Source organism: Ischnura elegans, chromosome 8 (genome assembly GCF_921293095.1).
Source record: "Ischnura elegans chromosome 8, ioIscEleg1.1, whole genome shotgun sequence".
NCBI lineage: Eukaryota > Metazoa > Arthropoda > Insecta > Odonata > Coenagrionidae > Ischnura > Ischnura elegans.
Genome location: NC_060253.1, coordinates 69,505,979 through 69,520,697, shown reverse-complemented (window position 1 = coordinate 69,520,697; position 14,719 = coordinate 69,505,979).

The window sequence follows — 14,719 nt, the reverse complement described above, 5'->3', positions numbered from 1 at the left end:
AGGAGAGTTGCGAAAACTTGGGGCATTATCTTTGGGGATAATGCCTAAAGCCGTCCCATCCTCGTTAAATGACACAGTATTAGTGTAACTTATTTATCATTCTTTCAAATGAGGAATTAAGACAAATACCATTCTCACACGTACCCCCCGGGATCAGTAACCAGACGTATAAAAATTGGTCGTAGGCCAGAAACATATTTAGAAACCCATATAGACTTGATACACAAAACTAACCCACGCCACTCTGTGTCACCTTACCATTCTCCATACTCATACTTGCATCACAACTAGCAGGACGAGAGACAAAAGAATGAGGGGCCAGCGAACTCGTCAGTTTCTTAAGAAACGGAACAATAAAGTTCAACATAAAAAAGAAAATGTGAGGATGCCGAGTTTTTGGCTGCGAGCGAAGGCTGTTCCCCACGAGTCTTCAAATATATCAACGGTCCTTAACTTGTCTCACATGAGAATGAAATGTAATCTATGGTGGAAAAGCAGGGTGATTGCATTATATATATGTACCAGATATAGTGCTTAAGGATTTGGAATATGAAAAGGGAAATATTAATGTGAAAGCACAAAGTTCTTTTTAGTGTTAATTACGAATCGCTTTCACCAAGTTACGCCTCAAACAATCAATTATATGATAAGGGATTTTCAGAAATAGAGTGGCTTTAAGATTGGGACATCGAAGTCCGGTAATAAAGGTAAAATTGGAGTAAGACAATCAAATTTGCTAATTTTAAAATGACCTTTTACTCTGTTGGGAAAATCACTATCGATTTTACATCTTGCATTTTTAGCTGGCTATTTCTATTGATTGGATGCTTGGTTAAAGATGACAGGTGTTGGTACAAAAACATTTTTATACGAGAAATGTGCATATGAGAATAAATTGGTACCAATATGATTTTGCTCTTTAAATGATTTTTTTTCCCGGCGTATGATCCTGGTGAAATCTTGTCGGGGTTATCACAGGGAGAGCATCTTGTGGGTTGAAATTTCGATAGCTACCTCTGTCATTGCCCTCAGGGTAGGGCATCGGTACCTGTTATTAATTTCTTCAAGTTTAATCTTTATAGTTTTATCTAAATAGAGTTGTAAATACTGATTGTGCTTAATTAACTTTCACCACAAGTAATAAAATATATTTTTCCCAATTTCCAAACATATCATGCTGTCGAATATGAAGTAAATGGTTACATTTCAAATATTTATATTTCAAAACCCATAGGACTTAATTTTTTTAATTGCAGGATATAAGCTCCCAGAATATTCGTAAGATTTGTCTTGCTCGCCAGAATTCTATAAAAATCACGAAAGTAACACCCGTCTCTTCTCACTTCACCTACACCTGTTCGATTATAATAATATTATTATAATTATCAAAGTTTAATAACTTAGCCTTCTAAATGCACTGCAAAGATATAACATATGGGTGGACGCAGTGAAAATTTATATCACATGGGCATAAACGAATTTTATTCGGTCCTCATTTTCAGTATTTAGATACATAAAAATATAAACAATATAAACATTAAAAAGCGGAGTTTGTTCAGCACTGTATTACTGAAAAAAAATATTTAAAACGGCCATCACACACGAAATTAAAACTTTCATTTGAAAATAAGAGACTAAGGGAGCAGATATAGAGAGCATTACGGCAACAAATAGAAAAGAATGCATCGTTCAAGATTTTTTGTTTTAACTTCCACAATAACGGCTTAAATCTAGCAAAACGCGGTGAGAAATAAAGATAATAGATGTATTTATCAATATAAAACTTTAAGAAAAAATAATGATGGGCAAAGGAATGAAAATGGTCTTGAAAGGTAAAGGAATTATCGACTTGATGGTATGCTTTATAGTTTTATGCTACTTTTCCCGACTTGCAATCTGGTGGTCAAGTCGACAGAATTCATCAAGTCACCTTCAGGAAGATTTTAGAAAGAATAATCGTATTCTAGGGTGGCTAATATAAAGCCAACCGATCCGTGATGGGAAGTGAAGCATGTAAATGTCAAATTGGGTGAAATATTTTGTGTTCGTTTATTGGGAATTTTAACATCCTAAATTCCTCTTATGTTATGGGAAATGTGGATATATTGTGCTTCATTCGGAGGCACTGTAAATTATATCATGTAAAATTTCTTTACAACAGGAATCCTTTATTCCCACCATTTTGATGCTTGCATTAATTTGCATTGAACTGGATTTAAAGAGAACAGAGTGACCCCAGTGTGGTTGTAAAGGCGCAATTCAGTCGGGATTTTACACAACCGCATGATTTCGTAATCCTTGATCGTGTTTAATGCTGAATGCTTTCCTTGCTTGAAAAAGTACTGCTGATATGGTATAAATTAAGTATCAGGGGCACGAAAATTTCAAACAGCCCCCTTCCTCTTTCACCGTTTTAACGATAGTTACAAGAAAATATTACCCTTTACGTCATTATTGCACGCCGCGAACTGTTGTTCCGAACAAAATTAAGATTTTCACGGTTTATCGTTTGAGATATGAATTTTTCCTTTGGGCTGTCATGGAAATGCATATTTGTGCGCTGACAATGTGGACCATTATAAGAATACTTACATCATTTAGCATCCAACCGATACGATGCACACTAAGTTGGTATACCACGAGCAAAAATATTACTTACTTACAAAATTATCAAATCTGAAGTACTTACTGCCTATCTTTGAGATTTGAAAGGTTGAATTTCATTTTATACAATGGTATTGACCATAATATGAATTTTTTAAACCAACCCACGTATTAACCTTCCATCTGGCACAATATTGGAATTGCTGAGTTCAGGCTAAATATGCCCGACAGGCAGGTGTGAAAAACCATTTTTAACTCTTAGCACGGCTCAGTGGCACACCTTTAAAGTTTAAAGCGCCATTATTAGTGTAGTCGAACACTTAAACATCGTCTTATTTACTATGCATATACCCCTTTACACTATGTCATAGGGCACCGGACCGATCCCGCAAGGAGCGATTTAACGTGCTCTTTAGGCTATTTATAATCATTACTCATAACGTATTTTAAAATGTGAATTCTATAAGATCAGTGTTTTTTATTTTTCTAACTTATTCAGAAAATAATGCTTTTATTATGCTTCATTGAGCCATTATTTTGTTTAACTATGCTGAATAATCCGCCACTAATCTGTCGGCATAAATGCAAAAAGCAAATGCAGAATATTTTCCTCGTTAAAGTTTTTGTCTTTTTTTATTTCTATTTACTTTGTCACCCTTTTAACTCGTTCTTTGATGTGTTGGTTGAATCATTAGTATGTACTTATATTTTTATCACCAATAGTAGAGTAAAACAATAATATCAGAAGTTAAACGTGAAAACGTGACAAAATTCAGATTAATACCCTAAGTAGTGTACATTTGGCTTGAATTTTTTCCGGCCTATTGCCATTGCCTCAATTTATCTGATAACATATCGCAATGGAGTCATAAGCTGAAGTTTTTCGTACACAATTATGCTACTTTATGAATTAATATCCTCCTGGTTTGGAACAGTGGTTGTCAAAACAAAAATTTACTATAAGCACCAAGGGTTTACGCCGCCAGGTAGCACGTAGAAATGAAAAAATAACACTCTCGCTGTGCCTGTCAGTTCCATTGCGCCCAACGGAAGGTAGAGGGTCGTGAAGGAATTTCATTTTTAACCCATGAGGATATATTTAATTTAAAATGAACGATTACTCTTCAAATGACTAAAAACGTGTCCTCTAAATGACAAATATTTTTTATTTCCTAAAATACTCAAGAAAAAAATTAAAAGTAAACCTATGCATTTTCAGTAATTCACTTCATTTACCTGGTTATCATTTCGTGCCAAAGATTTTCAAGCGTTATCCTCTTTCTTTCTTTGTTTCTTTCTCTCCTCCGCGAGAATGGTCAGTGTCTATTAGACACCCTTCTCGCGCGCGGTTTGTGTGAAGGGAAGACATTCGGTGTGATTTTAAATGGCAAGTGACGGTTTTTGGAAACTCACGCTTGGGGGGGGGAGGTGCTAGGGGAGGGAGTGTTTAGGGTGGGAGACAATACGACGAACGCCGAGAATAATAAAGCGGCGAAAGAAAAACCCGGAGTAGGGTAAGAGAGAGACAGTGGGTTAGTCACAAGTGACGACGATTGTTGTTTGACGGAAATGAATCTGGGTTTGGGAGGGGTGGGAGTCGGACGAGGACAAAGGGAGTGCTGAAGATTTAAACTTACGACAAAATAACAGTGAAAAGGAGTGGCCTACGTGGATATTTAACTCGACCAGATCTTCTTTCTTGCGGGACCAAAGAAAATGGCCTAATATCGCATGGTCATATAGTCCCCTTTACCTAGCAACGACACTTTGAACCTTTCTTTCTCTCTATTGTTATCTGTCATACTTTTCGTTTCCCCCCCTGCACTTTTGTGAGCAGTGTTGAAACCATATTACAAATAGAACGCGCGAATGTGAGAGAGAGCACTAACCTTTTCTTTTGAGCTTTCTTTCTTTGAAGATTTTAAATTTTGGGTGCAATGAGCCACCGTCTTTATTTCTCAAACATATTTTCCTCGTTAAATTTTTTTGCCCTTTTTCATTATTTACTTTGTCACCCTTTTAACTCTTCCTTTGATGTGTTGATTGAATCATTGGTATGTATTAATTTTCTTATTACCAATATTAGATTAAAATAATAATATCAGTAGTGTTACGTGATAACGTGACGTGACGAAATTCAGATGAATTCCTTAAGAAATGTTACTTTATTTTTAGCGAGTAATGATATCTATTTTACAATTCTTTAGGGTAAATAATTTTTTTTAATGTTCGATCAAATATTTTGGACCCTTCACCTCTCATATCAACTGTGGACCGTGCATTTACTGTATGCACTCGCGCAACAGGCCGACAGCCCCGTAAATGTTCATTTGGATCTGGCATTTGGCTCGAATTTTTTTCCGGCCCATTGCCATTGACTCAAATTATTTGATAAAATATGGCAATAAGCTGAAGTTTTTCGTGCACTATCATGCTATTTTATGAATTAATATTTTCCTGGATTGGAGCATTACCTTTTCGAAATCAAGATTAATTCATTTGGTGGTTTCAACAGATAAAGGAATAGCATTATCGAATGCAAAGCTAATTTACCCAATAATACGTTCGACAAAAAATCGTTCTTAAATGGTAGTGCTCATAAATCAAATTGACCTGCATTCAGCGATATCGGAATCGTAGAAAAATTTCCATGTAGATGAAATCAAATTCTGAATTGTGAGGAATAAATTTTCTCCTTTTCTTAGATCAGTTACTCCCTCGAATCAAAAATATTTCTTGCGTTGTTCCGAGAAAAATTCTATTCATCTGCTTCAAATTTGTCTGCTGCATACTTTTCAACATTAATGCAAAGCAATCAATGCCACGTTCAGTCCCAGCAAAATAGAGTAAATTAACTGACAGGACAGGTAGTAGTCTCATATAGTAGCTATGAATGTTTAAAGGCTACATCAATAAATATTAATATTCTCAGAATACCGTAGTTTTAACGTCTGATGAACTTACATGGTCTCTGGACTGCGTTCTCTTCCTGTTGAATGTAAATGTTCTAGAAGGGCTTTCATCAATTGGTTTTAAAAATGGGTTTTTATCGAATTCTAAAATACTGTACAGAGTCTTATTTAACTCAATATGCTCTTATAACTTGAATGCCTCCATTTTTGACACAATAGCTAATCTAATAGTCTTCTCAAAATTTAGGCCATCAAACTCTTCGAATCCAATAGAAAGCATGAAATTTTGGCTTGTACCAACTCAACCATTCTTTTCAGAAAACGTATAGCCGTTGCCCCTGTCGCACACAATTGAGTTCTGCTACCTCGCCAAGCATTCCATCGCAAAATAAAAACAGACCGCCTTAAGCTCCAAAGTAAATAGGGATTCTAAATCTTCTTTCTGAAAAACATGTCGGAGGAAAGGAAATTTCGCGAAAATCGAAGAAATCGCCGAAAACTTGGCAGAGACATACGGGACGTGACCTAGGCAACTCAGTTTACGATCTCTGGCCAGGAAAGTCATGAGAAGTGGCTTTTTTTAAATGGCATAGAGATATATTTAGATAAACAGGTATTTAGATAATTTATTTGGCCAATGTATTAAATGATTCACAGTCCTAGAGGAGTACAATTCAAGCGTAGAAACTTATAAATGAGTGATTTATCCATTCGTTATCGCATCTAGGATGGCGGTGGTTGGTAGATGAAGATTTCTCATATATCCAATATAGAAAAGGATTCTTATTCGAACGAAAGTACATATAGTGCAAGCGTTGGAATATTGAAATTATAAACATGTGTTAGTTCAGTCCCATCAACAAGTGAGAAGTATCGCTCAAAATAAATTGCACCGTCATGAAAACTGAAGAGTAGTTAAAATAACATAAAACTAGTTCACAAATGAAAAAACGACTTCGTTTTCTTCCACTAATTTATTATGACGGTACGACATGTTTCAACCTTGAGCGGTCATTTACGAGTACAAAATTTTGTCAAAAGTCGGGAGAATTCATACCAGGAAGGGACTTGAGAAGGTTGGAGGGGGAAGTGGGTGTACCATTTTGGTACCACATGGTAAAATGTTGGCAAATATCCATTTAATGTCTCTTTCTTTGCAATGCCAGAATTGAGGGACATATAGCATACCTGAATTCTTAAGAGGCTGACTGAGACTGCAGGCGTTAACAAAGGGAAGTTGACCGTACAGATAGAAATAAGTCGGCGAATACACAGTCTTTACATAGAGTGGTACAGACCTGAAAATCACATTTGGGGTTAATTTTCATCCTATGTATGGGCGTTGTTACAAAGCATAAACTAAATGTGACTTCTTAATGTAAAAATAAAAAAATACTCTTCTTATTGTGCTTCAATGGCTGACGGGCTAAAAAATTTGCTTTCCGTGGTTTAAATTCTTAGTATTGACCTTGAATATCCTCGTTTTTACACCAAAATATAGGATAATACTTGTTTTAGCATATTATTATTGTTGATTTTAGTATTGTGTATAAATTTGTCGGTATAACTAAAAGTACATCAGTTTCTTTTAACAAAAGTATCGGTAAAAATGATACATCAGTTTGGCAAACAAACTAATATACTGTTAATTATGCCATGAGAAATATGTTTTAGACAGGTTAACGAGTCTCCTTTTGAGTTATCATTAAATCAATGCGGTGCATCGCGTGAAATCACGCTACTTACATGAAAATGGCACGACGTTTAGCTTTAGCAGCTGAAAATATTATTTAACTAATAATATAAGGTTAATATTATCACAAATCTTTGAGCCCTATTTCTCCTATTTAATCTCTAAGGATGCCATACATGATGACCAGACCTTCTCATATTAACATACGTGAAAAGCATTTTTTTCTCGGATTTCGGAGTCGTGATAACAGCTCCTTATGTGTGACATCCATAATTGTGGCAATCACGAGGCAGGTCAAGGAAAAATCAAGTGGAAGCATTTTTGAGGCGCTGGTTGCGATTTGAACCCGCAACTCACATGCCAATCCATGGACCAAAAGAGTTGGAGTTTGGGAAGTTAGTGCGTAAAAGAATAAATGGTAGAAAGAGCGAGGGTTGTGATGCAGGGAAAGAGAAGAATGCTTTCGTGATGCAATTTTGTTTGTTCTTGAACTTAACGCCCACCCCCGCCATGACTTCTTTCGCGCGGCAAGTGTCTTTTGTCATTTGCGATAATTAAGTTGTTTGTCGCGATGAGAAATGTTGGTCTAAACGAAAGAACACTCGCAATTTTTTTGTTTCAATTTTGGCACTCGCACTCTGTGTTTTCCGAGAATTATTTTATTGCCGTGGTCGATAGATTTGTTTCGCATGAGGAAGGGTTGATTTGAATCAGCATAGTCATTGGTGAGAACGACCGATGACTTGGTTTATTGTTGCCGTAGAGGATTCATGGAGCGGGAACTTAAGGGAACTCAACTTTGAGAGAAGGAAATAAATGAGTCTGGTTGTAAAAGTTTATTTTGAGAAACTGAGCTCGGTGGGGTTAACTCGTTAGATGAAGAGATCCAGGTTTAAGGACGTTATTTGGAGGTTTGTGAAGTTTATCACACTTTCATGGAAAGAGTCTAGCAGGTTAAGATGGTGGAAAGAGCCCCCAGATATTTTGAAAAATAAAAAATGTACCTACAGTAAAAGTGCATCCAAAATTGTGTTAGCCCAAATTTTCCACAAATTCATCAATAATATTACAAACTGATCAACAATCGTTGTTCTCAACAATCAAATCAAATATCCTCCTGGAATTCATAGATGCAAATGGCGCAAAGCAATTATTCGTTTTTTTGACTGTCTTCCGCCAATTTAGAAATCTGAAAAAACTTATGATTATGCTTTAGGGTAGGGGTAACAACATATATTTTTTCTGGCGTTTATGTTGTTTCCTAAAATTTTTGATTTAATTAGAAAATTTCAAACATATGTAAAAGTTGATTTTTTGGACAAATATTTTTGAAAAAAAATCAGAATGGTTTAACGTAATAGTATACACACTTTTTAATCAAGAAAACGATTTTATAAGCATAAAAACTGAAGATATGGTAAAAAACTAAAAATCGTGTTTCATTTTTTGCTTTTATTCCATTTTTAAGGCCTGAAAATTTGGGGAAACATAATTTTGGATGCACTTTGAGTGTGTATTTCTTATTTTTCAAAATATCTGGAGGCACTCTTCACCATCTCAACCTGCTACACCCTTTTACAATATTCCTTTCTTGATGTTATCTGTATCATAGACTTCATTCACATAATTTCACCAGTAGCTATCGTATTGTAGCGATAGTATTAATTATCTAATCACTACTTACAGTTTTGTTTACTTCTTTATTCTCTTTATCTTTTTAAGTACAAAAAATTATATAAACTTCCGTGTTCTCTCTCTTTCGTCCCCAAACATAAACAACAACCTGTTATTGGCTTTTTCCATGACAACTTTATAAGTTGAGTTATGAGTTATTGAGGGTTTTCTATTAAATTTATAACATACACGTCAAGCTATGAATGTCTCTTGGGCTTCCCAATGTCTCTTGGGTTATTCACACCATTTTCGTCGACGTTTCGATAAAAATATTTTCGATTTCATTGAAACGTCGGCAGGAACGGAAGTAATTATTTCAGGCTATCACGTATTTTATCCGCGAGAGCGATATTTTTTTCGTCCCTGACGGACAGCGTACGATCCTGTGTTCACGCAGTGACTTCATCAAGTGTGAGGCTTTTCTCTCTCGTGCATGAGATGCGATGGCGTTAGAAGTTAAGAACAGGCGCGGGAAATGTTTGAAATTCACGGCCGGGATTAGGATGTGGGAAGTCATATATCGGGGAGGCCACTGGAATGCGGCGTATTCTTGGGAAAATTACTCGGTTGGAATGTCACGAAAGGCGGGAGCGAAATGGTGCTGGACTTCATATTAAATTTTGAAAGGCACGGACGCCATTCCCGTGGTGTCTCGTAGCTCATGCACCGGTCCCTTCACACGGACCCACCCAATGGACAAGGACGCCGATGCGTACGTCCATAAACCGGCCGGCCCCGCTTCCGTGAAATCTACGCGGGATGCCATAGTATGAGGCATGTCGAAACTAGCGCGAAAATTTAGTATCTAATGCAAAGGAATAGGAAATTGTGTGGTGATTGAGTGGCTTGCATTGGGAGATGAAAAAGTATTCCGTTGAATTGCATTTCTGCCGATCTACTGAGGGAAAAACATCGATAAATATATGCTATTTTATGTCATACTTGCAAAAACCAGGCAAAAAATAATATCTATACTCATATTATATTTGATATCATAATGGAAAACCTGGTCAGCGTATTTCCCTGCGTATTTCTTTAGTGCAGTACGCGTGTAAAAATTGTATTCTGTTGAGGAGTTGTTATTTATAGAAACGATTAGAGATCAACCCAAAGGGAATGGAAACTACTTGATGTATCAGACTTACTCTCCAATTACGAGTCACTGCCAAACTTCAGCCGATTTTTTATTCCTGATGCTCCATTTACCAGTATTTACCGTTTTCGATGTGGGGTGTTATATCATTCTTTATGTGAATTTAAAGATGAAACTTTAATTTCTTGATAAAAGCTTTCGCGGCTCATGATGATTAATTCAATGTCAGCCGTAGCGGAGCACGAAGCCACCGGACATGCGATTGACTTCGAAGAATCAAGAGTCATCGCCAGGGTAAAACATTTTAAAACCCGACTCATCCGCGAGGCCATAGAAATAAAGAAAAACAAGAACAACTACAATAGAGATACCGGATTAAGATTCGGCAGTACTTGGAACCCAGTCATCCGCAACATTTCGTTATCTTCCCCCTCGAATGCTAACTCCCCACACCCTCCGCCCACCCCTCCCACCTGAAATATGAAAAGGCAGCAAATAACCAATCCCAACATTATTCCCTTGAAAAGTGACCAGCAGTCGGTCGCGAAACGTCGGGGCTATCTCCTTTACGACACGCGGCATACACCCGTATGTCAGTTATTTTTAATCATGAAACTTGAATCCATCAGTTCAACGTTATTCATTTCTTGCCTTCATTGGCGATGAGAAGAACATGAGTACAATGTGGTCTAATTAAAGCATCGGAGAAATTAAGGGAAGACCCGCAGTGAACGAGCTTCATTTTCTTAATTTAATTTTATTGAATTTATACTCCATGGTTCGTTGTCCTCCTGCCTTTATAGTTAGCAGCTGTAGATTTGTATTTTCAGGTTTCATGTGTATAGGGAGACGTAGACAATTAGAATGAATCCTTGTCGTTGCGCTATGTGAGTGTGTCATAAATAGGACAAGATGTTTTATCAGTTAAAGCATTCCGAAACAGCAGAATATGAATGCTCGGTACAGTATTCATCGCGCCACAACGATCATAGTTCTCAAGTGTTGCACTCACATCTAAGAAATCTTTACGATTTTCCCCAATGCTTTCAACTAAAGCTCGTAAAGTATATCTCCCCGCGTATGTTATGGAATAAATAATTTTGTTTCCTTCGCCATCCTACGTATCCATTTAAAGATCCCTGTGGAATGTATGTATTTGCCAAGAATAAAGATTCACTTCGTCTGGGTCCAAATGATGTGTACCGGTCTATTTCCAACCCCTGTGACTCACCGTGGGGGTAGACTTGGGCTTACCGCAAATTTCATAAGGATCATCTGTTTTACTCGACCCCATGAACGGACGAGTAAACATCCTATAAAACCATTTAAGAGTCTGGTGGACTAGAAATGGCGTAAACTCTTATAATGACCCGTTGAATCCTTTCACTGTTTATTTTAAGTTCACAGATGTGGAGGGAAAAGAGCTTTTGATTCCTCATTTATGAAGAAACCTAATTTTTTGGCGTACTCATCCAGCCTGTGGGCGCTTTTCTATGTAATTAATTTAATAGTGGAAAGAATTATATTTTTTGGGGATAGCTTGCGTCTAATACGTTAGCCATGCAAATTTTCTCCCTTCACTCTTCAAATTTTCGGCAAATTTTGTTCCGCCTTTCAGAAATAGGTCTCAATGAAAGCTCATGCCCTTAATCGATAGCCAAATAAGTTTGTTGACATAGTTCACCCTAGGTTTGTTCGATAATACTCCCGCAAATAATCCCAAAAGAACGGCCCTACCCATGAGGGTGCCCATCTTATACCTCCGTTTTTGTTTGCTCGAAAGTCTTTGGTGGCCTTATTAGTGAAACAGCTTAGATTTTGTTTGCATTTAATATGTTGTTCATCATGCCCAACTTCACTTCTCTTGCGCCAAGGACCATGATTCGCATTTGAAATAGAAATTTCGAATAAAGGCCGAAACTCTCATCATTATATAATGTAATGCAATGAACTTAGAAATTTCACATAAATTTAATATTATTCGATCTAGGTTTAGGCGTGACATGTCGTCGTCTGGTACATTCACATCGAAGACACATCAGTCTGAAACATTTGCTTCGATGCGAATGTACCAGATGATGTCGTTCTACGTTGAAACCTAATTCTTAGAGTGTTATATATATGTAAATTATAAAGATTTTTACATTTCATGATGTTAAATTGATTCCAAGAAGTGTAGCCCAATACAACGAACTCTCATCACTAATTTGTGCTTCTAACACCAAAAGGATCTTTTAAAAACATGTGACTACATCCTTAAATGCAGGCGTAGCTGCATATTACCCTATATGGGCAGATTAAATTAAATAGCTGTATATTTATTTGGATAATTACATAATAATTTTATTTGGATTTGTTGATGAAGGTACTTTCTTTAAAAAAAGGTATCAGCTTATGCTTACCCATTGTTTTGCCAATTTTCATTTTCAGGTCATTATCAATTTAATTTTTTTTAACTTGATAATGACCTCTATGGTTCGAAACATGTCGTACGGGCAAAATAAATTAGAGGAAATCAACTAAGTCTCCTTTTCATTTTCGGGTTAAAAATTATGAGAGTAAATACATAAACTCTCCATTCCACGTCCCTTGCGGCCACAGTCACACCTAGCGCAAAATTTTCCCCCTTCCTCTTGAGTAGACTCGGCACTTAAAATCGCGACGGACGCGGTCACTGGCATTCGCGTGAGATTAAAACGGAAATGAAATGGCTCTCGAAACACTCGTCCAAGAATCTTCCTCTCGCTCCAGCCTTTATCCCGACTGCCTTCAATCTCTCATTCCTTACATTCCATTCTCGCTCCCTTCCTATTACGAAACGTGAAAACATCATTAGTGTGTGTGAGTATTCGGCATGTGAGTTCTGTTCCGCGTACCTTCTTCGATTGGCCCTTCACTCAAAGGTCTCCTTCCCTTTCTTTTCTTTTGCGTACTCCACTCAAAGTGGCAAGTGTCTGTCTACAAACTTAGTGCTTCCCTCTCAGCATGCCGGAGTATGGTGCACCAAAATAATATCATGAGTATTTTTTCCTTTTCTTGACCTCTATATTTCATATCAATCAGTACCTATCTTGAAGTTTTGGTATATAAAAAAATGGAATACAATTTTTGCTAATGTTTTCGTTTATTTTTAAACCTTTCGCAGGGATTGAAATGAAAATTGAAAAATATGGTTGATATATATAAACAAAATAGATGGTTAGTGCAATTTTTTCCATTTATAACATAGTCAATTTATAATATAATCAAAAAATAAACAGATTCACAGGTAAATTAGCAAAAAAGAAGAAACTATAATTTTGACTCATACTTTTTTGCAATTTTTAAAATTTATGGTTGCAAATCTAATACAATTCATAGTGACCTAACAATTTTAATCAATAAAATAATAATAAATTTTGCTTTAACTGTCAATATCTGATTTTTGTTTTCAATCATTGGGGGGATAAGTCAATTTCATCCACTTTTTTCTCTTTTATGCCTAAAATATGAAACTAATATTTAGCATAGCAATTTAATAACTCATGTTTAAAATTACAGCAGAAGACACGATTGATCTAAATGGAAGTTACAAAGTAAGAATATCGGTCGTTGTTGTACCACTGAAGCATTATAATATAGATATCCTCCCTAATCATGATTTATTTTCAAGCAAAAATTATCCCCTCATTGGTGTGATATGCCATTTCAAAGTTAAAACGTTTTCGAACTATCTGGTATGAGTTTTTTAATTATTGGGATTTTTATTGCATCACATAAACAGTGGGGATAAAATAGAATTGGCGATGAAAAATCAAGCAATGGTTATATATACTGCGAAGAAATCAATCTGCATATTTTTGTTGACCTTAAAATGAAACGCTTTATAGTGGCAGTTTGATTAATTTTTACGAGAATGAAAAAAACTCAAACTGAAAAAAACTCAAACCCACTTAACTCTTTTATACCAAAGAGTTAAGTGGGTTAGAGTTTTTTTCATTCTCTTTTGGCAATATTAATTAAGAACTTATTACCAACGGCTGTGGTGTTCAATAAAGGCGAACAAGCAAGACAAACTAGCACTTTATGAAATATTGAAACACTGTAATATTACATAACTAATTCATGAAACAAGCAAATTTTACCACATTTCAAATTTATCATCACATATTAAATGTAACTTACGATACCACTATAAAATATTTTTTCTTCATAGGCTAGTCGATTAAAAGGTGTAGGAGTAATAAATCTACTAAATGAAATTCATTATCCTCGTAGAGTAGACAATTTAGATCAAATAAAAGTTGGTAATTCACAGTTTAATCAAATAAATTTTAGAAAGTAAGCATAGATGTGCAGAAGTCTCTTGTGATAATATTGTTTTTATAAGCAAGTCAATGACCTCAGGCTGAATATTTAATAACTTATAAAATCCTCAGCTTCACCAAAAAGTTGGCCGATGAATAATTATACCCTCACATTCTGAAACGTTCGCGCAAGAATAAATATGAGTATTAATAGTGACGCTCTTTGCCACATCAGCGAAGAAAGATTTTAAAAGTGTTTTTAAATGCCGTTTTTTGCGGTCTAAATTCGTCTCCAGGTGTTTTGTTCACATTATTCTTTCTCCTGACGCTAAAATAAATCACAGCTGCTTTCCTTGCACCCACCTTTTCCCATATCCCAACTCTCTGAAGAAAAGAACACTTTATATAAACCACTTTGAAAGTTTCAGCTCCGTTTTAATGTTTTATGAATGACATA